This window comes from Pectinophora gossypiella, chromosome 24, assembly GCF_024362695.1.
Source record: "Pectinophora gossypiella chromosome 24, ilPecGoss1.1, whole genome shotgun sequence".
NCBI lineage: Eukaryota > Metazoa > Arthropoda > Insecta > Lepidoptera > Gelechiidae > Pectinophora > Pectinophora gossypiella.
The window spans coordinates 4,612,449-4,638,110 of record NC_065427.1 but is presented as its reverse complement, the minus strand read 5'-3'; the positions used below and the strand labels follow the sequence as shown (position 1 = coordinate 4,638,110).

The 25,662-nt window shown below is 37.3% G+C and overlaps 1 protein-coding gene across 3 annotated transcripts in view; it reads left to right on the top strand.

Moving 5' to 3' along the window:
- Positions 1-408: 408 nt before the first annotated feature.
- Positions 409-25,662, top strand: part of LOC126377811 (latrophilin Cirl) — a 471,420-nt gene continuing 446,166 nt past the window's right edge. For all 3 annotated transcript variants that reach the window (XM_050025678.1, XM_050025677.1, XM_050025680.1), the window contains exon 1: positions 409-648. The gene's annotated coding sequence lies outside the window, so the exon portion shown is untranslated. The remainder of the gene's footprint in view (positions 649-25,662) is intronic.

Here is a 25,662-nt window from a genome sequence, read left to right as displayed (position 1 = left end):
TAACGTTTGGAATCCAACGCGATTTCCATATAAATACAATGACGGCACAGTATCCAATCTAGCATCAAACGAGTAGCAATACGTTGTAAATTTGATTGTAGATAGAAATGCAACGAGCTTTAAACCCGGGTAAGCTCTGCTCTATCGAATGGAAAGCGTGGGCAAGAGACAAAGACCTCACAGCTCGCTCGGGGACTGACCACTAAGACACGACGGTTTCATTATCTTTATCTACGGTAAACCCTGCACTTCAATCAAAGAGCCGAGGCCGTCCTAGGCCGACGCACTCTAACATATCACGTGCATTACTCACGAAATATTTTCATAAAACCGAACCAAACGCACCCGTCCACCCCTCCCCCCGCCCCTGCCCTCGCCAGCAAAACCAGTTCAGTTCGTGCCCGGCTGCCGTGCGCGTCGGTTGTCTGCGAGAGGACTGCTTCGCCGCGTTGTGTTACGAAAAACATCTTTTGTACCAAAACCAAACCAGTGCTGTGGATTACAACCAAGTGCTCATGTGAGATTGTGCCATTACTTGTGATGTTCAGTGTACGAGATGCTATAGTGGATTTCTGTTGAAAACTGTGGGACGGGTTCCGCCTGCCGCCGCCGGACGCCTTTTCTCTCCGATCTCGGGATATCATTAAGGTATTTATTGTTACACCGGCTCATTGTTGTAAGAAATTCTTTCTACGACCCTCGTGTAGAGTTAAATCGATAGTCTCGATTTGGTTTCGTGTGCGAGTAAGGAAGCTCGCGCGTTGTAAAGCGTCGCTATTGAATCGCAGATTGTGGATGGTGTTTGTGGATTTGCATTGTAGATGCGGCTGCACTGTTTACTGCACATTGCAGCCTCGGAACGGGTTCGGCCGGCGAGGTGCCAGTGGGCGAGTATATTAATTAGGCGGCCCACAATAACGGTACTCCGGTACCCCGGGCCACTTAACGATCTTTTGATAACTTTTGTTGTTGAACTTTCGACGATTCGATTATAATTGAGTTAATAACGACTTTTTGTCCATCTCCGTCTATTAGAAGTAGTTGGACCGCGATCGTCGGGGGATAAGATTAGTCTCGCTATGGGTTTTGAAAAGCACGTCGCTTTTATAATGTAATAAAATGACTGAACACGCTAATTACTACATACAATTTCGGCTTATTATTCGGATACATCGATACACGTAATAGAAACTTGAAAACACGAGTAAAACGTTAAACACAGAGTCAACAAACACCAAAACACTTTTATTTTCCTAAGGAACAACATGTAACCATCGTAACTCAGGCTTCGAATGGAGCTTTCCGCTAGATGGCACTGTGCGTCACAAAACAATAAGAAAATGAACAAGCTTTCTCTATTCCAAACAACAATTCGAGGGCGAATCTTTACTAATTATACAGAACCGCATAATAGATAGCTTTGTTAACCTGATTTCCTAAAACACAGTTCGTTAACTACCTGTAATTTGGACGGTACAACAAACTTCGCTTTTTACGAGTACATTCCCACACGCACTATCTACGTCTTTATTTATTGTTTTACAAAAGCAGTGTACACTGATAAGCACTTTTCACAAGACTGGTATTTTTAAAATAGTAATTTTCAGTAAAATATTCGATTTAGGTATTTTCACAATACAAAATTTCAACAGACTGCCAATTTTGACATTTTATAAAAGCGGGAATTAAAATTGCGTCCTGGAAATACTCACGGTAATATTTTTTGATATAAAGGACACGTTCAAATTAAATTCTCCAACTGGTCAACTCAAATATAGGTAAAAAACGGATTTTAGATCTATTAAAAACCTTACCTAGTCAATTTTTCATAACTTTTATGACTGTGTCAATAAAGAGCGACAATATACAGGTATTTAATTAAGAATGTCGTTTTATTACAGATAAATTATTTAACCGAATTCTACAAAGCGTTTTATTGCTTAATTTATTATTGGAATTCAGAAAAAGCAGTGACTGACATGTAAAACATGCCTGCCGACATATTTATTAAAAACAAAAAAAATCGGGTTTATGTTATATTTTATTATCGTACTTTGAATATATCGAATCGCATAATTTTATGGACAAGTTAAGGGTTACATTTACAAGATGAAACCGTTGATTTAGTCGTAAAGAAAGTCGTAAAGTGGTATTGATAGCCTTACGCGAGATAAAGTTGTGGATTTTGAATAATAATAAGTAGTTAAGATTCCGGGTTCCTATTTAATTCAATATTTGTAATCGTAAAACTCTGGTTTCAACGGAAGAACTGGCAGATGCTTTTAAGTGTTTTGCTGAATTATAAATAAGGAGGCTGGAATATATTAGCCGGGTAGCACCGTAAAATTATTATTCGATGGCCAAAAAATCTTTTGTTTTATGTTATATCCAAACCATTATGTAAAAATATTGTAATGCCTCAGGTCCTGGTAGGTATATCTTTATGTTTATCGCAGTCCTTTTCTGTGATTTTAACTTTATGAAACAGTCTCGCTGCGAAATCTTTTAAGCTTAGCATCGGCAAAAAACAAACAACGCAAGAAAACAAAAGTATGCACTAAAAATACCTTTACGATTTAGCATGTGTCACCCTAAAAAAACCCGAAAAAAGTTTCACTTTTTAAACGAATTTTAAATGAATATACGGCAGCCGTCACACGTGTTTTTGGTTTTCGAACATGACCCCAAGCGTTAATTTGGGTTAAAAAAAATTGGAAAACGTCCGGAAACGTGTCGCATCGGTAGTTGTCGAACAGATGTCGACATGTGTCGTGGCTACGAGGTAATTGACTGGGGACAATCGTGAGTTACGTTCTATGGTAACGCATTTGAGTTAGATGCACGGCTCTCGAATTTCGATTCGATTTTTGATTAAGTCCTTTTTACTTTGTAATATATCTACCATTATAAAAACAATAATGGAATTTAACATTTCGGGATACCTACAAATCTTATTACCTGATTGCGTCAGGAGGGTTAACCTTTTTTAACTCGAATTCGTCGGCGAATCAGCAGCATTGGTAAATTATTTTTAAACATCTGTACTTTACAACTGTTATTTACAATTATTTTTCATACAAGTCAAAAAAAAATCCTAAGTAGTAATTGACAAGCCCAGCTTTGGCGCATCAGATTATACCTATTAGTACAATATATTGTAAAAGCAATATATAATAGCAACATTTGAACTTCGTACCAATGAGAAATCAATATTTTCTGTTCTGTGATACCAACAGATAATAAATATAACACTTTCAGATCTACCGGTGTTACAACCGGCGTTATAATGACGTACGTCAAACATTCTGACACGGACAGGGTGTCAATGTCAGACGTCAGACACCAACTCATTATCGTCGATAAAAAATGTTATGGTATCAATTTGATACGAAACGGACGTGTTTGTTAGGTCCGAGAAGTTGTACCATATCATGTCTTAGAGGTCATTGGACATGTTTTGTAGAACGGTCTCGTTGTGAATGAGCCTGCCTGATGTTATAAAACGAAGCTGAAAAAGTTCTTTAAGTACGACGTACGGTCACAAGCATTAATATGACATACACTTTGGTACCATTTCACATTAACAAATGGAACTGTAAGTCTCACTAAATGTCAAATATGTTAGTGCGACAGAGTCCTAAAATGGGTACATTATATTGCTCATGACTGTACATGTATAATCTCACTCCCATAATCCGTGAAGTGGTGGTTATCAGAATACTAAAGAAAACTTGCAGTTCCTTATGATTATGTCCTAGATGAACATGATGATGATAATGACGAATGATGATGATTGTGGCTGAACGCGTGTTTATTTTGGTAAATTGAATTCGTTACTGAATTAACACTTTCGAATATATATTAGAAACTAAAATATAAAGAGAAATAATTTAAGTGTGACACCAAAATATTCAAAATTATCCGTCACCTACGATTTGTGTTCGAACTTCAAACGTCTCTTAGGTCGGCGAAGGCAAGTTCAAAAACTTTAACTCATAGACGAAAAAAAATTATGAAACGATCATGTATTTTCGTACATTTTGATTAAGTAACTTTTTTATTTTAAGTCCATAGATTGCATGCTATTTTTAGCCAGTAGTTAACAAAAGAAACGTAATTCGATTGAAGAAGAAAAAAGTATAGCGAATGGTAGGTTTCGTAGTTGAGCGACAATACCAATTTGTTAGTAATTTTGTTTAGAACGATAATCTCGTTTATGCTGAAGTTCTAAAGGTTTGAGAAAGGTCAGTGGCATTGATAGACGCTACTTGGTAGGCTGAATTGACAAGTCGTTGACCCCTAAGTACATTTAAAACGCGTTCTAGTAAACTCATATAATAACGCGTTATTATACAAGTTGTTATGTTGTTATTGTTGACTCGAAAATGTTCAAATATACTGTTTGCGATTCCCCAGTTTGGACTATGTGTAAATATGGTGCGATGAGCCAAAACAGAACTATAGAAAGATAACTACAAGATACTGTATATTCGGTTGAAAACAAGTCTACCCTAATCAACTGATTGGCGGGGGTAAAGTAAAGGGAGAAATGAATCATAATTTGGTGTTCGCAAATCGAAAAACGTACGCTGCTTGTTAAATTATCTTCTGAATTTACATCTAGTTACCTACCTAATACAATAATATGATTTTTATATTCTAGGAAAACCAAAACTACATCTAGAAACAGTAACTTTGTTACAAAGTAAGGGTTCTCACAAATAGACCTAGTAAGATTAGATATTTAAACGTTTGTATTGAAAACCAACCTTCTTAAAACAAGTTTAATAACACAGTTTACTTTTTTATAAACTATTTTTGAACTAAACTCAGTTTTTCGTGTAAAGACCCGCTATTACACCACTTACAGACCATTTTACTTCTAAAAACTTCCAGGTTTTAAGGCCGCCTCTTTAAAAATGCACGTCGTTTTAGGCAAAGCCGATTGTGCCGTGAGTTGTGAGTAGCAGTCTAAATAATCCGTCAGGGTTATGCGTTTAACAGTATAGTGGACGGACACCGTTATAAGGTTGTACTTTGATAGTAAAGGTTGTATCTACAATGATGGGTAACGGGGCACTTGTACTGACGATTTTATAATCTGTGATATTTTAAATTACGAACGTTGCTTTCTTATGCAAAAAAAGAATTCTATTTTTTACTGATAGTCACTAAAGAGTCGCATAACGCCAAAGAAAAAAAAAGACCGTAATCAGCTTACCATTTGAATTTCAATTTTGGAATAATTTATTTTTAAAATATCATGTTAAACAAACTTACTTATACGAAACGTGTAATTAAAGTCGTAAAGTAACTAGTATGCTTTGAAATACAAATCTCCGTTGTTCAACTATTTTGTCTGGAAAACTTGGTCTAATGAGTTTCAGCATTATAATCGGCCATGTTTCGTGTATTATAATGTACATAATGTAATAAATTATTAACAACTAAGACAGAGCACCCATGTTAGTACACGTTTTGACCATTTTATGACCAAATCGATCAATGTAGCCACTGCCTAACATCTCTTTGTTTAAGTGATCAATCTAAAATGAATTAATTAAGTTTGACAATACACTGCGACAGTGATGACAGTACAGTTACTTGTCGACTAGTCAATATTCATAATTAATGAGATTCATTCCGAATTCAATTTCAAACCAACAATTCATGACGGCTAAACATTACAACCACGATTGACTGATCAACGTTTTAGTGAAGCTAAATTGTTAACTGTTCTTTTAGTTTAGAGTGTAAATTGAATTTGGAGTTTGTCATAGTTAGAAATCACATCACTAATTTAAGAGCCACGTTTTTGTCGGTGTAGCATTCGCCATGTTACTTTTTTAGGGTAAAATAGGGTTTTAGGAAGAGGGGAAGGGGGGGGTTATTTCCGAAAGGGATCAAGCAAGAACTTACAGCCACTTTTGAACTGAATTTTACTTGAGTCTAAAACTGTAAGGAGGAGTAAGAGAGCGCGCGGACAGCTTGTCTCGTTCGCACTTACGCGGTAAGGCGGTACGGTCTTCTTTGCGAGTCGATGGCGATCGAAACTAAATTTTTGCTGAGCAATAATTGGCCACGCTTACGGCATTGTCAGTGGCTTCGTACAGGTCTTTAATAGTGCAGGTGTTAGGGCACTTAGGACAGCACAAAAGGTGAGCCACATTGGATCGTCAGCGTTGTGAAAGGATCGGCCAGTCTGCGTTACCGACTAAACCGTCCGCAGACTGTTACCAGGGCGGTACGGTAAGAACATATTTTTTATGGAGTATCCAGGGTGAGATTGCAGCAGATTAGGTAATAGTTACGTTGTAGCCCTAACATGACATGATAGGGTTCAGTCACTAAAAGAAACATAAAACACTTCTGTCGTGTGGGTTGTGTGGTGGATCACCAACCTCATCAACCCTGGTGTCAGGGTTACTATTGAGCCGCCAAAGGGCCCTGACATGACTCATTCATTCAACTACTAACTTACTTACATCAGTAAGTAGTAACCGGCACCAACGGCGACGGCTTAACGTTCCTTTCGAAGCACAGATGATCTTACTTTCGGACAATCAGGTGATCAGTTTTTGTTATATTTCCCTACCGGGATTCGAATCCGGATCGTGAGCCTAACGCTCAACCACTGGACCAAGGAGGAAAATATATTATCAACCAAACGTCAATTATTATAAGAACGTATTTAAAGCAAAAGTACGGCTTAGACATCAGGGAATATTAAAAACCGTAATGACTTATTCAGTAAGATTAGAAAGTAGTCAACTTTAAGTGACTTAGGAAAAACTTTCTAAGTGTCAAAACCATTAGGCACAGAACACTGACAGAACGTTACTAATGAATAATGTGCAGTAAGACAGCTTTACAAAAGAGCAAAGTTTAAACATGTTATATACCTATATGTACTTATAATATATCATGACCGCCTCCTTGGTCTAGGTTAGAGCGTTAGGCTCACGATCTGGAGGTCCGGGTACGATTCCCGATGGAGACATTGTCCAATTTTTTTTGTGAGACTGTCCTTTGTTGGCAAGGACATTGCAGGCTTGAATTATAAAATGGGGGATGAAGTTTGTATGGAGCGTTCCGCAATTTTCAAGGTAGAAAGCTAAAAATTGGTATGCGGACTAATTGTGAGGAACAAAAAAAAATGTGCATCATTTTTTTCCTGGAAGTCTGCCCCCAACCCCTTCAAAGAAGGGTAAAATTTTGTATTGGTCTTTTCGCAGTGCTAAATTGTGGTATATTAGGTGTTACCCCGAATTTAACGCGAGCGAAGCCGCGTGCAAAGTCTAGTAGTTAATAAAATAAATTCATGTTCTTTCAGGGATCCCTTGAAAATGACAACAAGATAATAAAATGCCAGAGTTCTTGCGAGAAAAGATTTTTTCCTAATTCCAGGGCTTAATATGAGATCTTCCGAAGCAATTAATTTGAAACCGTTATTTCCTATTACTCTTTCCTCGTATATCCCTCGGGATCTCAGAGGTAAGGATTAACCGTCTAATATGATGCTTATCTGAGTCTAAATTTACGCAAGTCTTGGGGGGGTTAGAAAAGGCTTCATAAAAGCATTTGACGTAAAATAGCAATATTGCGCACTTTCTTTTTGTTAGGGCACCGACTAAGAATCCCTTCCAAAAACTCATTTGGTTCGCGCCAAAGATCTCACCACCCCAAGCCACGAAAAAAGAAATAAAAAAATTGTCCTCAATTGCCGCCATCGCGCATGCGGAAATGTTAAATTGCAATATTGCTTTTCAGATGATGGTGGAATAAAGTGGTCGTTGTTCACCTGTATTGGGCTGATTTTCCTTTCGCGGATTGAAGGTCAGACAGGTAGTCGCTTCTGTAAAGAACTCGACCTGTTAAATCGTCAGGTTAGGTAACCGGATCCTGTAAAAACGGGATGGCGCTAGGGAGATAATAAGTCCTGTTCTACTCTCGTGTAAGTCATAGAATGAGATGTTCATAGAATGACGTGTTCAGTCTAGAGCACAAGAGGCCATTGCGCTGCATAAAAAAAATATCCAGAAATAAATCGAAGTGTAAAACCAAATAAATCTCAACTGAATATTATGTTGAATATTCTTACAACGGAAAAGTATTTTATAAGGTATACGTTTTGTCGAAAAAGCAGAACTAAATCCAAAGACAAAAGATCGAAACAATATAAAGACGACTCCCTACCAAATACCGCCGATAAAAATATCAGATTTCTTGAAACTTCAACAACTATTACCTTAAGATTACTAAGTGTTTTGACGTTCAGAGTGTAAAAGCTTTTAGTATTTAGTGCCTACTTCTTGATGTCCCGTTGGACTTTTTAAAAGGGACATTTTAAAAACCACAACATATTTTTATAAGTATGTCTGGAGGATTCTTGAAATATTTCTCTGAAGAGCTTCGCCTTTTAATGCCTATGACGGACATTTTATACTTTTACTGTGACTTACTTCCACGATAAGTGCTTTACTTATACATAATAATGTAAACCTAATTATAACATACGTACAAACATAATAATACGCCTATTTCCTATTGGGGTAGGCAGATATCACGGAATTCCACTTACCTACTTATTTGTATGGCAGACTGAAGACACACACAAATAAAAAAGTAGGTATAGGTAAGCTTAACACTAACAAAGAGATGTCTTCCAGCTGACCTACTTAACAACAGAGACGCCACTCTACGAACCTAGCTAATATTACGGCTACATTAAAAATGGATCTCAATATTTTCAAGCATTTAAAATATAACAAAATAATTACTGCGAACATCAGTATCGTAAAGAATCTAAAGTAATAATTATCTATGGTAATGTAGAAAAGATATTTATTAACTTACACCAATGACGTGTTTTTTGACGTCATTGCTTCGATAACCTTCATCTTGTGACTGCCTCATATAATTACACGACCTGTTAAAAGTTCAAGTTATGTTATTACCAAGTACGACTAAATCGACATTAGGTGTTAAATGACGTTAACAGACAAAATGTTCCCAAAACTTAGACCTTTTTACTCGACGAAATAATTAATTCATATAATGGGTTTTGTCGTCCTGATTGTGAATATAAATTCTAAATATAAATTGCCCTTTAAAAGTAACTGACTTTTATATATTTTAACGAAAAGCCCACAGCACTGGGAATAGACAGTCGATATTTTCTGTAAAGTTACGTATATAAGCTTGCCTGTACTATCTGTTTTCTTTGTATGTTTCTTGTGTCTGTTTTATTGTGTACAAATAAATAAATAAATAAGACAATATAAATAGCCTATATACGACCCACTGCTGGGCACAGGCCTCCCCTCAAACCAACAGGAGGGAGGGGAGGAGAGCTTTCTGTTAGAACAACGTGATAGGTGGTGAACCATATCACCGTATTCACCGTAGTCGTACCAACACAACAACAGTACCTGCCTACTTAGTTATTTTTTTTATACAATGGCCCGGAGTCCTGCAGAAACCTCCTAATTTTATTTTTCAGCTACACTTACCTGTCATTTTCTTATCCGCCGAAAAGGAAAGGGACATATTGACAACTGTTAATTTTAAAATGATAACCCGGGCGAATAAAATAGGCATCTCGCTCATATGTAATCCGTTTGACGTGTACTGTCAACTTATTTCTGTCGGGTTATTGGCCAATATAAATGTAAGAAGGGTTTTTTAAACTTCTGAAATTGACATGCATTCCATTTTTACGCCTAAAATTGACATGTATTCCATAAATTGTATGCCTGACGATTACCCGTCCCTTTCCTTTTCGGCGGATAAGAAAATGACAGGTGTAATTTAAAATAAAATTAGATGGTGTGTACTGTAATCAGCACCATTTACTTCTTAATTTTATCAACCAGAGTCATGCACAGCCTATCGTCTACTCCCCCATTAGATTGTAAAGAAATTTACAAGCAAACTCACATAAAATCTTAATATCGTCACTGGAAAGGCAAAATTACGTAAGCGCCAAAAGGCCATTTCGAGAAAACGCCGTTTAAAGTTTTATTTTTTCGTTTTTTTATCATAACTTTTTACCCAATTATCCAATTTAGATGATGTCAATGTAAGGTTACGTTGTTTTTTAATTTTCTATGTCCAGCAATACATATCATTACAGTTGGATTGCTATTTTAGGATATAGTGGCGCTTACGTAAAAATGACTTCAGTTTACAGTAAAGCCATCTGGTTAAAATATTATTTAGAAGCAAAATTACTTACAGCTCTTACGACAATGCATACGAGAACGACAATATTTCTTTAAATATAATAATACTGTAATGTTAGCGGAGTAAAAGTTACTGTAACGACTTTTACACATCTGCTTTCATTATGTGAAAATTGCCTAAAAAGTGATCGATTGATTTGACTCTCCTCGGTTGATACTCTGAAGAGTTTTCTTACACCATCTGACGCGGGCTACCTTATGATCGTCAGAAAATGCGGGATGCAACGGCAAACTAGTTTTCTCACACCAAGTGCCTCATGCAATATCGTTTAAATGGTTGTCCCTGAAATGCCTAATAACGCCTCTATTCTCGGTATGTCACATGACGATTTTTGAGGATTAGTTGTCTCACAGCAACGATATTATCTTCAGTGAAGGCGGATGTCCACGCTCGAATTGTAAATACCAGTGCAGGCAGTGTGCAGACATGGCACTTCATCGTGGAATAGAGATTTTAACTGTTTGAAACACTGAAGTCGCGGTAGGCCTCTTCAAAAGTTATAGAAAATTTTTCTTTGTAAGATTCATTTTCGGACGTGACCTGACAGATTCAAACCAACGCTGTGACTAAACAATTGCATTAATCCTAATGCTTTCAATTGTTTTGATATTCGAAATTCCAACAAATTTGAATTTTGAGTTCTCGATTCAAAATTGGCGCTAAATATGCAAACGACAGAACTTAAAAAGTATAACAAAGTCGCTTTTTCTGTCCCTATATCCCTATGTACGCTTAAATCTTTAAAATTGCGCAACGGATTTTGATGCAATTTTCTTTAGTAGATAGAGTGATTCAAGAGGAAAGTTTATAGGTATGTATAATAACATCCAATAAATAGTGTAGAAATACTGTTATTTTTGAGGATTTTAATGTGATGTCGTAAATAATTTCATTTTTCCTCAGCATTGCATCCGAGCGAAGCCGGGCGGGTCGCTAATAAATTATAAAATCAATTCTAAAATAGTTTTACTTTTAGATCTATTGTTAAAAAATAACTTCCTGGGAAACTTACTGCTAGCCCACAAACTTGCTTAATAACAGCATAAAAATGCGAAGGCAAATTTACGTACACGCCTTACTTATTCTAAATACTGTAAGTCAAAATTACTTATTCGCCATTCACTGCATAAACATGCTAAGACATTTTTTTCTTATACGCCTTACTTATTTTAAAAGCTGTAAATAAAAATGACTTATACATAGTCTATTTTTTATTTTCAGTAGTCCAAAATTACTAATAAAATGATACTTTTCAAACTATAGAATGCCAAATTTACTTAAAGTTAATATGTAGTTATTATATAGGAACACAATATTACTTATACACCAGGCACGAAAAAAACACCAAAATCTTGTCGTTTAAGAAACTGGAATTGAAAAAAGTCAACTATTTTTAAATTTACGTAAGCGCCAAAAAAGTGCTCGTATCGCAATGCTACCCAGACAGATCGACGCAGAATGAAACGCTGATTCCGAATATATAAAAAACCCAAAATACCTATTTTGGCGCTTACGTAATTTTGCCTTTCCAGTGACGATATTGAGTCGAGTAAACTTCAAGTCTTAAGCTTAGAAGATTACAAAGCAAGTCTTCCAATCCAACAATCAGTTGAACAAACGATCGATTTCCCTAACACCGTTTTACGACGTACTTCCTACCAGCCCGTACGTCGCTTCGACGATTTCGCAGGAACAAAAATTCCTAATATATTGCCCACTCCGTTCAACAAATTCAGTTACATTTGCGTGGGAAAACGGCAATGGAAGACAGACGTCGTCGTTAAGCTCGGGAGAGGTCGGAACCCAGTTTTACGATTGGACCCCGACTCCGAAACCGGGGTTATTGGGGGAACTCATTTGGAGAACTTGTACGTCATCAAATGTGTGTGCTATTAAACTGGATTGTGTGATTCTGCTGGTATTACACGCTGTGCAGTTTGACAGGTCAGTTTTGAACGTTTGCATTCTTGCTTACTACCAGTCTCTGTCAATTAGCAAGGGCCCTATCTCACTAGCTGGACTAACATGCGCAATGTGATAAAATTATCGATCGATTAATTGTGTTTTGACGAAATCGATAAGTAGCATCAGCCCGCAGAAGGTGCATTAAAAAAACAGCTCTAAAGCTTGTTTAACAAACGTAAGTTTGGTATTCACTGCGTCACCACTAAGAAGCTACAAAATATTTCTAATTAGGCTACACACGATGTTCGCAACGTACTTTAAAGTGTAAGATTATATATTATATATTATATTTGTAATGGTTATCAAACAGGACCCTGATTAAGAATCCTTGGGGTAACTTTAAAATGATTTATAAATAATATCTACTAACAACCATGATAGTAGGAATTTGAAGAGGCACTCAAAACTCGCCAAATCTTATTAAAACCCATCAGAATATAATATTATCGAACTAAAATGTCGCACGCTCGTCCTCAGGTAAAAACGGGCCCCGAAAGGACCCGGAATGCCTCTCTTTCACTAATTGACGTGTAGAAAGGGACAGAATAATAAACAGATGTTGGACTAGTGAAGCATCCATCTCGGAAGGTAAATGACAGAATTAGGAATGTTAGAGGACTTGAGGATATTTTGAGTTGAAGTAATGACATATCTACTTGTGATATATCACGTCGATGTCCACTCTAAAATGCATTCTAAATATTGGTCAAACATGTTTTGAAATCGGATGAGTAGTTTCGGATAAAACTTGGGTAAAAAGTCTAGTTATCCATGCAAATACTCAAAAAATAATGTAATGAAAACGTAACGAATAATGTCTTACAACGATGGTCACAGTTATCATCACATCACTTATTTAAGAGCCAAGCTCTTGTTGGTGTAGTATTCTCCATTCTTTTCTATCAAAGTCGAATTCCTTCACCTCCTTATAAGACACGACGTATACATACCTAAACAGTTTTTATACAAAATCTATTTGAATTTGTTACATAAATTAACAATAAGGAATGAAGTTGTGACGCTTTACCGAGCTGATAATATTCGTCGGTTGAAACTACGAAAATAGTATTTGTATTTCTTTAGTGTAGATTCACGTCGATTGGCTTTTACTACTCAAACACAGTAGGAGCTCGGTGGCGCAGCGGTAAACGCGCTTGGTCTGCGATTGTTGAAGTTAAGCAAAGGCCGGTCATAGGATGGGTGACCACAAAAAAAAGCTTTCATCTCGAGCTCCTCCGTGCTTCGGAAGCCACGTTAAGCCGTTGGTCCCGGCTGCATTAGCAGTCGTTAATAACCACCAATCCGCACTGGGCCTGCGTGGTATTTTAAAGCCCGATCTCCCTATCCATTCATAGGGAAGGCCCGTGCCCCAGTAGTGGGGACGTTAATGGGCTGGGTCTTCGTGGCTAACAACACGAATACTAAAGATAAACTAGGTTTCGAAAAATAAACCGCGCCACAAAAAAAGTGTCGACGATTTTAATGAAACTAATTGACAAGTCATAATAAATCTGCAACAGTAGCGCCGAGGTCGCGAGACTTCTTTCGCGACACGGACTATATTTTAAACCTAGACATCCTTTAGTCTGCGTTTTGTAACAATACTGGATATGTACCATAAGCTGCAAAAGTTTAATCAGATTCTTGCAAAGTAATAAATTAACTGGTTGCACTTAAGACCTCCTGGTTACATGTCGTTTCTGTAATAGACCACTGTTTACAAATAATTCGCTGGGCTCAGTGACTGAACTTTTGCTCTTTGATTGTAATTATTATCAATAAAGGACTATGACTACTTACACGTCTAACCTTACCAAGTTAAAACAAGTACAAAATCATCGCATAGACGTTGCAACTAATAGACCCTACTTTCCAACTATAGGAACATCTTGTACGTGACTGCACCGACCTGGGCACAAAGGAGTCTAGATCTCTATTCAGACTTCGATTCGCATACTAAAATTAAAATCAAAAGGTCCACAAAATCGACTAGCTTTATTCCCCGTTCAAATTGAGACATAGCGCGTTCCGAGTTTCTTTAAAATGCCAAAGAAAAAGCAGTTAAACAGACGTGTACGTGTACATTATTTTTATCGCTGTTTCTTGTTTTCTTAGGCGTTAAAAAGAGACATGTAGAATTGAATCGCTTTTGTTTATTAGATTTTTTACCAATGCCGTCTTATTGCGTAACAAAGACTAAAGATAATACCAGGTTTAAAATATAGTCCACGCCACGAAAGTAGTCTACGGATTTTAATGTAACTAATTGACAAGTCATAATAATGCTATGCGAAAGTAGCGCCGTCGCTTAAGTATGTTTAGTATACTCTAATTGCACTTGGGCCTTTCTGAAACAGCGTCAACATCAGATGAGCGTTAGGCTCAAGATCCGGAGGTCAAGGGTTTGATACCCAGTGACATAGCCTTAGGACGGCAAGTTAAGCAGTCATCTTGTTCACTATGTAAATATGTAATCTTTACATGAGCCATATCAGGAGCCTATAGTCTTAACTCTGACACCAGGGTTGATGGAATCGGTCATTTATCTCACAACTCAGATGGAGACAGTTTTCGTTCCATCGTTCTCATATGCTTGAAATCCGTTCTATACTTGCCTAACACTCGCAACACCGAAACATTGTTAACAAGGCAATACGGACGGAACCATTTCCTCTAATGTCCTCATGAGTCTTCCGAACTAAAGACCGTGTAACAGCGTATCTGTTCGTTGCCTTTTAATAGCTTCAGAGGAGCAAACTGTTGGTATTAAGTTTTATCAACCATCTGCAAAACTGTCACGTCTCTATTACCACTTATTCTTTGCCCCGAAAGCGGGTGAGAGTGAAGTTATTGCGTTCAAGGAGAGCGTTTAGCTATTTAGTAGTATTACATATTTATTACGTAGGTAGATATTGATATTGATACATAATTAATAGATTAATTTATATGGCGTTCAACAGTATCAAACTCTGTATTTAAAGAAAGAAACATTTATTAGTTTCGGACACCACAGACACAGACAAACAGGTATATTACATTTAATGTAAGACAGACACCACACGGAAAATAATATAAAAAAGAAGACTAAGATAAAAAATAATAATAACAGTATTCATAAATGCAACGTACTGACGGCCCGACGGTACTACGTAATTTACCAGTATCTATTTATTGTAACAATTTAAATGAATGGTTTTGTACGAATTCTGAACCGGCGTGCATATATGAAACGAGTGATGAATGTTGAGGAAGCAAGTGGAATTCCATAGACTCTGCTTACCCCGGTGGGAAATAGGCTTGAGTATGAAATGTCATCCGATGGTGCATTAAACACTTATGAAGTTGAATATTTCGCACCCTACAAAAGTATTTATTGCTACTAAGTAGAAAGGGGTTTTTATCCTGAATAACTTTCAACTAAATCATATTTAAGAAATATTGTCACCTCATTTGCTTACAGAAGGGATTACTTACACGTCACAATAAACGCACAACGTTAGCAAACACATTGTTATAATATTTGACATCTCTTTCAATACCTTTTCCACACACCTCGCTCCCATACCACTCTTACGTCCATGCTTTTAAAAGGGACAAAATGACTCCGTCCTTTTTTGACATTAGCGATTGTCGCATTACCTGTCCCTTTCGCACATAGGTGTTCAATTCAATAAAAGGTACGTACTTACCTGGGTTCTACTCTTCATGCTTATACATTTTTCTTGCGTGGGGCGTTTTTTTGGGGATTTCGATTGAGATTGCAGTCGCGTTATTAAAAAAGTTGTACGGCAAACGCGTTTGACGATTCGTCTGACGTTTCGCGGTTATTATAAAATTTTAAAGCTGTTTCAATAGGTAGGTACGATCACGTGCATCGTATCTTCAGTAGGTACCATGTCACATTAACTTTTGTGTCTAATTGAACTGTGCGTCTCACTAAATGTCAAATATGTTAGTGCGACAGGGTTCTGTGTAAACTGTCAGGGCGAAAACAGGTGCATTTCAGGATGTCTTAATCTCTATAGACAATATATAGCATCACGCCTGTACCCACAAAGGAGTAGGTATATATTATAATATAATATACACCCACTCCTCGCCAGCTTTGTTTAAGTCCCACATAATATGCGAGTCTATTTCAACTATAGATACATAAGATTACGACTATTTCCCAATTGGGGTAGTCAGAGATATATCCATCGCAAGATGAACTAAGTACCCACGCCTCACCGAGCTTTTTGTTAGACCAACGTGATCGGCGGTGAGCCGTATCGCCGTCTATAAACGAGACGTTATTACACATACATACATAAACATCCTATATACGTCCCACTGCTGGGCACAAGCCTCCCCTCAATCAACCGGAGGATTTGGGGGGGGTTTATAGATAATTTATTAATTATTAAACTTTTCTTTACGTCGCGTCGTCGAATTAGATACGAAAGTGATTAAATAAATACGCTTACAAGCTGAAGTCACAAGTTATTATTTGTTATTAAAATGTAACTTCACAACATTCAGAAGGTAATTTAATTTGTAAAGAAGTTATTTTTGAACTAATCAAACTTTGTTGCTCGTTTTTAATTACTTGTCAACATAGATCTCGTATAAGAAATAGACAACCAATCTCTCTTTTGCGCATCTTGTCACAAGCGGCCGCGTGTAACGACAATGCACAAACAATATTGCACTTTATATGAAGAGCCATAACGTCTTAATTTGAGGGAACGTACGTATTTATAACATGGTTCATACGCTTTATTTAGAAAAAAACTCTTTAGCGAATGTGAGTCTATTTGTTTATAGGATGTCCCTGGTTGTCAAATATAATTTATTTGTAATAAATAAAATGACTATTCCGACGATTGCTTCCTACAATTTATTTTTCCTCATCTTGGTCCAAATGTGTGTGTACTTAACACAGCGTTTCTTATTAATGTTACACATAAGGCAAAAGCTCCAATTGTGGCTAAATTTATATCAAACAACTACAATACTTTCTCATTGGGTTTTTATTATCTCTAAGGAACATTCATACAGAAATGTTTACAATTAATAAAGCGATAGCAACATTATAATTTTGTTAACCTTTCGATAAAGCTTCACCTTTGCTGGCTGAATGCGTCGGTATCCATGTCCGTGCCAGCGGGAATTTAAAAAATAAAAGTCCAAAATGGCGGGCGTTGAACAGCTGATTCAGCGTCACCTTGCGATGGCGTGCTCTGCTAAGTGAAGCGTTTGTATTACTTTTGTCTCAACTTTGCTGAAGTAGGACAAATTCCCGGAGATATACTCGTAAAAGAGTTTACTGCTTGAAGAAAATTGAACGATAAACATAAATAGGTTGGAAAACGACCTCATGTTAGATAATTTAAGTATACGTAGTACTTATATTCTATGACTATGGCAGATTTTTGTTCAAACAAGAAAAGATGTGCATTTTACAAAAATAATCTTCATTTTCGACCGAAAAAAGTTATCTCAAACTCGTTAAGTGGTGACTCACCATATTTAAAATTCAGATAAGTAACATTTACTTCGCCTCGTACCATCCAACGTTCGCATGGCTACTAATTTCACGGTGCTTTTAAAAGGTTTAAAAGCAACGGTAACGCCTTACGTTGCGTCACCTATAGAAATAAAATCTCCTTGCTCCGTCTTTGTAACAATGTCTTTTATTCACACGAACGGTGTTCGATCCACAGATAACATATTTTTAAAGTGGCTCGTTCTAAATTCGGAATTTGAATGTAAGTATTGACAGAAAACATAATGTACGGATCTATTCCAAAAACACCTTGTTCTAATTTTAATTCAGAATGTGCAAATTCATTTATCATCATATTTTATAGGCCATACTGAGAGTTCGGAGGTTGTTAGGAGTTATGTGGGTGACTCGCCGGAACTTTAAATAAATAGGTATGTGCAGATTTATGTGGTACTCGTATAGACTACCAGGTTTTAAATATATTACTTTGTATGTAATGTGAAGAAAATAATCTTCATAATGTCTTGTGGATAGTGAGGTCTTCAACTGACCCACCGGGTGTCATTCAGTGTTTTTATTTAACAGCCAAAAGCTAACATAACTCATAATAAGTCCCCTAACTAAAGTAAATAGTAGCCGATACCAACGGAGTACCACGGTTAAATACAGGTCTTATCTTTTCGACCTGACAATCAAGTGATTTAGCCTGCAACGTCCTAGCCAAATTAGGGCATCATAAAGTGAACATACATACATAAACTCACGGCTATTTCCCACCGGGGTAAGCAGAGACTATAGAATTCCATTTGCTTCGATCCTGACACACTTCTCTTGCTTCCTCTACATTCATCAATTGCTTCATACATGCACGCCGGTTCAGAGTAGATCAAAAAGTGAACCTTTTCTGGAAATTCCAAAACCAATTTCAAATTCACAATTACGCATGCACTATGCCTCTTACGTTCTAGTATGGTCTGTGAACAGCCCAAGAAAATGTATTTGTCTCTCGCGGCTTTTTGGCGGGAACGGGAACGGTACGGTTACTCTCTTCATTGAATAATGTAAACAATTAATACGAAGTGGTGTTTTCTGGTTAATGATCGCATTAAGTTAGTCGGAAAACATTCGCGATAGTGTTATGATATCGGAATATTCAATAAACAAAGTGTACCTACCTATTTTCGCTTCATGCCAACAAGCCGCTTTATAACTCGAGAAAGTTTATGCGAACTTTTGAGTTAATTCGTTTGGGGTTCGGAGTAGGAGTCTGCTCCTGTGGGGGCTTAGGTTTCATCATTCATCGTCATCACCTTTCATAATTTCATTAATCATCGTTAAGAAAAAAAAACACATAAGATATGGCTGTATGGGCATAGTTCCCTTTGCCTTGCCCTCCGGGGAAAACAAAAACAAAAATCCCCGTCGCTCGTCTGTACATCTATCTGTCCTGCAGTCATACGGGCTAGTCTAGAGCGCAAGAAGTATAAAGCCGATTAGACACCAAACCACGAACACAATAAATAGACTCGTAATATACTTCAAAGTGCGTAAGCGTTTGATATCCTTGACCTATTTTTTTTTTTGCGGAATAAAACTGTTACCGTGCTGCTGACTATGCATCATAAAACCGGGAACCACTCTTTATGGGGCGAAGCTGATTCCGGGATATGATCTTGAAGCATATAGAATGTGAAGCCATAGGTATTTCTGTTCAAGCATGCAAAATACAGCATTTTTGTTTGAGCAAATGAAATGGAATATTTTATCAGTTTTCAAACTACTAGCTATATAATGACCTACGTGGTCCAGTGGTTGGGCGTTGGGCTCGATTCCCGGTTGGGACATATCACAAAAAATACTTTGTGGTCCCTAGTTTGGTTAGTACGTTACAGGTTGATCGCCTGATTGTCCGAAAGTAAAATGATCCGTACTTCGGAAGGCACGTTAAGCCGTTGGTCCCGGTTACTACTTACTGATGTAAGTAAATAGTCGTTACATGAGCCATGTCAGGGGCCTTTCGCGGCTTAATAGTAACCCTGACACCGGGGTTGATGAGGTTGGTACTCCACCTCACAACCCACACGATAGAAGAAGATCTAGCTATGTAGATTTGTTCCTGTGGTTCACTGGCTTGCTTCTAAAAAGAGCGCCGGTTCAAACAACGATACCGGACTTGCACCAATGAGTTATTAATTAATCTTAAGTCCAGTTTTCATTGACAGAGTTGGCTCGACCATTATAGACGGCGATACGGCTCACCACCATCACGTTGGTCTAACAGAAAGCTCGGTGAAATGTTGGTACTTAGTTCATCTTGCGATGGAAGTACCTCTGACTACCCCAATTGGGATATAGTGAGTAATGTCGTACCAAAAGTGACTGCAAGTTGCCTTCTCATTATTTGTCACTCTGTCCATCTCGTTAGGGTTTACGAGCGTTAGTGTATAATAAGTATTCTGAGAAGTCTTAAATAACTAATCATGCTAACAATGTTTGCATGTTTTCAAGTGTTGTTATCAACAATTAATTAGTTCTGTAATTAAATGCCACAGACTTTTTTACCTTTCTTTACAATTAAAAAATAAACATTCTGTATTTGAATTACCTTACGCAATACAATTTCTTTTTCTTTTTACTTCTTTTATGAATTATACTTTTTAATAGTGTCTAGTCACTTATTATTTCTATATTATTTATTACATATACATAAAAAGCCCAAAATGAAGCAATTTAAGTGCGTAAATTACAAATTGTAATATTACTTTAATGTGACACTTTTTAGACCCCAGCGTGATTATAGCTTTATTGCCAACAAGTCAAAGTTAATTTCTTTTTCAAGGTGGAATAAGTTGCAGTCACCGAACTTTCATATTATTGTAGAACTTGAAAACGAAGTGAATTCAAATCATTTAGACGAAGACATAACATTTTAGGAGACAGACACAATAATCTTCATTCAGCTCTTATTTGAGTGGAAAATATGATGAATATTTTTAACTTAGGTTTAAAGGGCATAAGGTGAAGACATTTTTGATATGTAATATGTAGTAATAACATGTAATAAGCATCAGTGCTGTTTGAGTTTGCGCAGTTACTTTTTAAAGCAAATCAAATAATACTTTATTGCACAGAGCTAACACTTGACTTTTATAGTAAGCAAATGTAAATTTCACTTGATTGGTCGAAAAAGTAAGATGATTCCGTGGTTAAGACGGCACGTGAACTCGTAGGTACCGGGTAGTAGTAAAAACACCTCCGCAAACCCGCAGTGGCACAGCGTGGTGGAGTATGGTCTAAACAACAACAACACCTCCCCCCCACTCCGCCGGCGGGTGAGGGGCGGCCTGTACCCAGCCGTGTGACGTAAATGAAGATTTTTATGTGAATTGCTTCAATGTGGCCTTTTAAGGTCCCAAATCACCTGTCTATACATATTCATCTTAGGATGTCGTATCAGAAGCAGCTCCGTGTTGTTTTTTGACTACTTGTAGTTGGACCTGCTCACCACTTTAGGTACCACTGGCGTGAGTTTAATTCAGAGGCTCTAAAAATGCTATATGGAAGTAATTCTAGAGGGAAACAGCATTATTGCAATTTCACATTTGAGCGCAATGTCAGCAAATATTCAATATTACGTTTTTCATCTATTCGCCTTTTTAACCTCCCCAGTTGTCATATTGTGTCATCACTAATTTACGAGCCGCGCACTTGTCGGTGTAGCATTCTCCTTTCTTGTCTATCAAGAGCCATCTCTTTGACTTCCTTATAAGACACGACGTTCGCCTCTTTAATTTGTTCGATGTAACCTCTTCTTGGTCTTCCCCTTCCTCTTTTTCCTACTAGCTTCCTTGTTTTTATAAATTCGTCATGTCTTATTCAATCCAATCATCTTGCCACTTCTGTCCTCAATGAACAATATTTGCCTGTTTTGTATGTTTTTATATATTTGCAAGTGCAGAAAATGTAAGATCGTATGAATTTGTGTGAAATTACGACAGCTATATAAACTGTTATGCTGAGAAAATTTTATAGTACGACATTTGGGATCTCAGTAGAATTTTATAGACAAAACGTGTCTGTAAAATGTTATATTACGAAGCATTGATCATGTAGAAAGGATTTCTTGTTGCTTTATTTGCACTGATATATTTAGAATGAAATGTTATGGTACATAAAACGTTTTCGTGGTGTTAACTTAATGAATTTATGCATTGTTTACGAGTTCTTTTTATACTAATACTTGTAACATATTTTTATACTGTTTATTTTGGTAATCTGTGTACAATAAAAAAATATATAATAAGAAATATATATCCTTATTCAACGTAATTATCAAAGGTAAAATATGTTACAATAACTTACAATAAAAACACGTAATAAAAACATCTTACACGAGAGAGTACAAATAAATAGACAGTAAACATTAACGCAATTTGTAATTGTAATTTAGACTTTACAAACAAAATTGTGTATTAAAACAAATCAATACTATTAACATTATTAAAAGCTCAGTCGTCAATACAAACATTGCATGTACTTATTATGATACAAAACCAATTGTTCGTAAAGATTTGCATGACAATAAAATGTAGGTAAGTTTACGTACAACATTTTGTCATGTACGATTGGGTAATACTTGATTCATGGAATGTGTCACCTTATGGTTTGATTGCAAATACAGCAAGAACAAAGAACAATTGTTTTCTATTGTTTTTTTTAAGTAATTAATAAGAAATTATGTTCAAAACATGTTCCATTTTGTATGTGTACAACATGAGTATGTAGGCTTAATAAATAAAATAAAAAAAATAAAAGTCATTTATTTGCTGACAAAAAAGTCCATAGATGGTTAGTACAAAAGAAAATCTTACACACTAAGTATGTGAGATGATAATAGGAGGAAAGTATAATATTGAAAAAAAAAATGTGAGTTGAGTACACCCCAGTTAGACACCGGGGAAACGAGAAGACACTCACCGGTAGCTCACCGGCCTGCACAATAAATATGTAGGTCCGTGAACCGCCTGAAAACTTCTTGCGGCCGATATTTCCAGACGGCCAAGTTTCTTCTTCTATCGTGTGGGTTGTGAGGTGGATTACCAACCAGGATTATTATTCAGCCGCCAAAGGCCCCTGACATGGCTCGTGTCACTTACATCAGTAAGTAGTAACCAGGTCCAACGGCTTAATGTGCCTTTCGAAGCAAGGACCATTTTACTTTCAGACCATCAGGTGATGAACCTACAGTCCTAACCAAACTAGGGATTACAAAGTGATTTTTGTGATATGTCCCCACCGGGATTCGACCCCAGGACCTCCGGATCGAGAGCCCAACTCGAACCACTGGACCACAGAGGTCGTCAACACACTACAGTTGACACAATACGTAATCAATGTGGTTTGGATTATAAAAGATTATTCGGTCTTAGTACTTTTAAGTTGCACAAATAAAATCAACTTATTTCAATGAGGGATTTTCCAATAATATAGACGCTGTCGAAATTTAACGTGATAATTATCTATTTTCTCATTACTCGGGTACATAATTATTCAAAAATAAAATGTAATGGCAGAAGAGCTTGATATTTGGATCACATTATACAGGGTGTTAGTGACATCGTAACAAAAAAAAAAATGGAACGCCTATTTTATTGTACTAAAAACGATGGTGGGTGTTTTTCTTGTCGCAAATGTTTAATTAAGATTTTCAATTTTTACTGTGCCGCAATGTAAGTCGAACAACGCGCCACACAGACGCTAAACTTACGCGCGGCTACGTTACGCGTGTGAGATACGATGTTGATATCTAGGTAGGAGTTTTCATTCTCTTGTATTTAGATGCTTAGTAGTGGTTCAACGTTTAAAAATGTTGTTTGTTGAAGTAGAACACCTACTGCCACGATTTTTCACGCACGGTACCTACCTACCAGTTATTAAAACGTTCCTAACTTATTAATAATAAAAACTCTACTCTTGCCTTACCTTAATTGTTATTCCTTCGGATGAAGTACCTAGGTAGGTACCCTAGAACATGTCACGTCACGTAGGTATGCAACATCGCGTTTCCTCCGCGGTAGGTAGGTATCACACGCACTCACAAACACAACACCTTGCTCTTTAATAAACATCAACAATCTTCCATACTTTTGCGCAGTAAATGGTCTATGATCTCATCATAGTCGACACTACTCATTTACAGAATGAAACAAACACTCACAAACACGAAAAAAATATCCTCGAAAAACATCACGGGATTCGGGTCAAGCTTAGTATTCGACTGAGCGGAAGCGCGCGGCGGCGGCGTTAGCGCAAAGCATCAAAGGCGCCGACTAAGGGCGCCGACGACGCACTGGCCGCGGCCGAGTCGAGCCGACGACTAGAGAGGGAGAGAGAGTATGTTTATGGTGCAAGTGACAGAGAAAGAAATAGTATCTGTTCGTATGCCTACTTTATTGGCGAGCGTTGCCCTTGACCCGTGCGCCGGCTATTCACCTGCGCATAGCTGAAGTTGTAGATACGTTATTATTATTATTGATGACATTGATAAAATTTAATAATTAGTAATTTTTATTTGTTTGTTTTAAATGTGCGTTCTATGCAGCTTAAAACACAATATGGGACTGAAAAAAATCTATTTTTTTTATGAATTTGGCGACAGGAAACTTCACTTGATACCTATCAACTCAAAGAAATACCTAGTATCTGTTCGTAATGCCTACTTTATTGGCGCGTGTTGCCCTTGATCCGTGAGGCTATTCACGTCCGAGTATCCATCAAGACAGATCAAACAAGCCCTAACTCGGAGGTCTTGCGTCCCAGGATCCTTTAATTATGTCTTAGAACCTTCTTGGCCTATGTGGTCCAGTGGTTGAGCGATGGGATGCGGAGGGTCCGGGTTCGTATTCCGGTGGGGACATATCACAAAAATCTGTTTATAAGGCCTTTGGTTGGGACGTTACAGGCTGATCACCTGATTGTCCGAAAGTAAAATGATCCGTGCTTCGGAAGGTACGTTAAGTCGTTGCTCCCGTCTACTAGGTACTTATGTAAGCACGTAGCCGTTACATGAATATTGTACACTGTGTACACAGAACAGGATAGGTTTAATTAGTTCTTTACTGATGATTTAACAATGAGATTTAAAACTACGAATAACTTAGTACTTAGTACCTCGGTACGGTACCAACATGTAACAAGAAAAATAAGATCACTCCACTCGGACAATTTTTTTCTTTGAACATGCCGACATTGCCTACGCGGCGGAGTTGCCGAACTATCGATAGGTAGATTATCAATTGTTGAACTTGAAAATTGTCTAAACTATCGAAAGTAGTGATAGTACATTTAGATCGATACTAGCGATAGTACCGATAGGTCTTGCTTTGTAACAATAATGGGTATTGATCTAAAAGATTTATTTATTTATTTATTTTCGATTTTTGTGTAGCGAGGTTTTGCGTAGGTACTTACATACTAAGTTGGTGGATGGTTGACATAGTAGGTAACTAATTACCTAATCTGTGGTGGTTGTGTTAGTTGGTTGTTAGTTATTCTAATGACAACAAAGAATACAATTATTTACTGTTTCAACTGTTTTAGGTAGATAATGGCCCTGATTCCTATGAGTAAATGAATGAATAACCCGGTCGAATCAAAAAGGTATCTCGCTGGTAACTTAATTCTGTCGGTTGTTTTAGATTTCTGCTTAAAATTGACGTGTATTCCATAAATTTTATGCCTGTTGATTATCCGTCCATTTAAGAATAAGAATAAAATAAATTTATAATTTACGATAGACAGAGAAAGAAATAGGATCGGTTCGTAGTGCCTACTTTGTAGGCCGCGCCGCCGCCGCGCCGCCGCCGCGCCGCCGCCGCGCCGCCGGCGTGCGGCGCGGGGCGCGCGGAGCGGGGCGTGCGGAGTGGGGCGCGCGGCGCGGTGCGTGTGGCCGTTGACCCGTTCGA